The sequence below is a fragment of the Sinocyclocheilus anshuiensis genome, unplaced genomic scaffold (assembly GCF_001515605.1).
Source record: "Sinocyclocheilus anshuiensis isolate Anshui unplaced genomic scaffold, SAMN03320099.WGS_v1.1 scaffold1095, whole genome shotgun sequence".
Taxonomy (NCBI): Eukaryota; Metazoa; Chordata; class Actinopteri; order Cypriniformes; family Cyprinidae; genus Sinocyclocheilus; species Sinocyclocheilus anshuiensis.
Genome location: NW_015544226.1, coordinates 4,972 through 7,637, shown reverse-complemented (window position 1 = coordinate 7,637; position 2,666 = coordinate 4,972). Strand labels below are relative to the sequence as shown.

General features: G+C 34.0%; 1 pseudogene; it reads right to left on the bottom strand.

Moving 5' to 3' along the window:
- LOC107697323 (carboxypeptidase D-like) overlaps window positions 1-2,666 on the bottom strand; it is a 10,773-nt pseudogene that overhangs the window by 3,720 nt on the left and 4,387 nt on the right.

Here is a 2,666-nt window from a genome sequence, read left to right as displayed (position 1 = left end):
GTGTGTGTATATATATATATATATATATATATATATATAAAATATATTAATTAGTGCTGTTGGTTACCATGCTGATTAGGTCTGTCATAGGGGTACGTAGCCAGAAGAGAGCCTCCCTCTAGCACTATTGAGAGAGAGAAACCCCCTCCAGAAATCAGATCCATCATTGCACGCGTCTCTGGCTGTGCGGATGCGTTGCCTAAGTATAAATACAAACTTTATATTTACCCTAACCAAAGCTTTGAAGTGTTCAATTACATGATTTGATTGCAGTGTGTTGACTAACCATAGAAGAAATCAGTGTCCAGGTCTTACTGGGCGAGCAGAATCCCTCTTGTGCCTGCTCTCTACCATCAGGGTTCACACATGGGAGAAGCAGTAATCTGCTCCTGTCAATCAGCTAAGGAGGAAGAAACCAAAACTGTATTAATGACAGATACACAAACTCTGTTCTCTAAACCTAGTGAGCTGCCTACTTAAACGGGATGACAAATGCACTCCAGGCCCACTAGATGTTCCAACAGGTAGGAAGCATAATTATGCTGGCTTCTTTTGGTAGGCAGCATAGCACATATCTTTCACAGTGAAAGTAATATCAGAATGTAAAATGCAAGCCTAGTTAAAAAAAATAAAATAATAATAATAATATATTATTATATACGTGTTTGTGTGTGTGTGTGTATACACATATATATATATACACACACATATATATACACACACATGCATATATATATATACACACACATGCATATATATATACACATATACATACATACACATATACATACACATATATATATACATACATATATACACATACATATATATACACATATACACATATACATACACATACATATACATATATACACATACATATACATATACATACATATACATATACATATACATACATATATAATATATACATATACATATATACATATATACATATATACATATATACACATATACACATATACATATATACACATATACATACATACACATATACACATACACATATACACATAATATACACATACACATATACACATACACATATACACAAACACATACACATATATATATACACACACACACACACACACACGTATACATATACACACATATACATATATATATATACACACACACACACACACACACACACATACATACACATACATACAAAATGTTGATTATTTATATATTAACTTAACCCTGTAAGGTGTCTAATTAAAAGAAAATTTTATTTTAAGTAGGGCTGCTCGATTATGGCAAAAATAATTTGAGGGGGCCATATGACCAAAACTTTATAGGAGTGATTTATTTAAAGATAGTGATACATGTCAAATATATATTTCCTGTAAATAAAGTTGCTATGACATTGTAGAGAACAGCGGAATTCCAAAAAAAAAAAGAAAAAAAAAAGTCCTCAATTATTGAAAATAATTAAACTGCCAGTAATAAAAAAAGCAAAGGACAAATACAATAGAATAAAAAGATACAAATGAAACAAACTTTGCTTTAATGTTTTTTATTCAAGTCTCAAGCAGTTAACAGCCTACTACAGAAATGAATAATCAAATGTAAAATAAAACCGCATAGTCTTCACTGCAAGAATGAAACTTTTTTTTTGTTTCTTATTAAAGCTACAAAAGTCCTTCACTCAAGAGCAGTGTGTGATTTTGAATTGGTCTTTTGTTGTTTGATTATTAAGCACACAGTCGCAGCAGGAAAATAGCCCACTGTCACTTTAAGAGCCGCACGGATCCAATTTACTGTTACACAAGTATTTTCATTCTCAACTCTTTACGTTAATTTATTACATGACCTACGAAGGTATACATGAATAATCACTAAGCGCCGCATTTTTGCGTGTATCTGACCGTTTAGGCGCGCACGTTGAGCTAAAAGATGACTTTACATGTCCGTGTTCTGTTCCGTCTCTGAGCGCATATATCTTCCTGAGGAGCAGCGCAAGTTCTCTTTCACGCTTTTAAAAACATGAATACTAATATAAATCAAGCACGTCCCATGATTTTACTGATTTGCACGTGAAATTGGGCTTTTATGGAGGAACGAAAGCGCAGGGCTGGAAAAGGGGGCGGAATGGGGCGCAATAATCGTTTTATCTCGATTATTGTATTTTCATAATCGTTGGAGGCCAAAATCGAAATCGAAACTGTTTTTCGATTAATTGCACAGCCCTAATTTGAATGCAATATATTTTGTTAGCTTGGCAATGTGCTAACATGCTTTTGTGTTTGTTTGCAAAACTTCTGTATTCTCACAAAAGTTTTACATTCTCTCGCAAATGCTTTGCTTTTCCAAAAAAAACCTTTTCATTCCATTCATTCACAAACGAAATTTACAATCCCCCTAGAAACTTTGTTTGTGATGGAAATAATATAACATAGGAGTAAAAAGACAAAAGATACAGGATGGTTGGTAGGCAGTAGACAGCAAGTCTTTGGAATGAAGCTACAAATTAAATTGAAACTGATGGAGGAAGGATGGTTTATTGAGAGGTTTTGTAAAGCTTGCCTTGGTGATGGCAGGATTCCTGCCATAGTTGAGGCAGAGAAAAGAAGCAAATTCGAGCAGCAACTCTGGACCTACTGCCGCATTACCATGGACTCCGGCCACAAAACGGATCT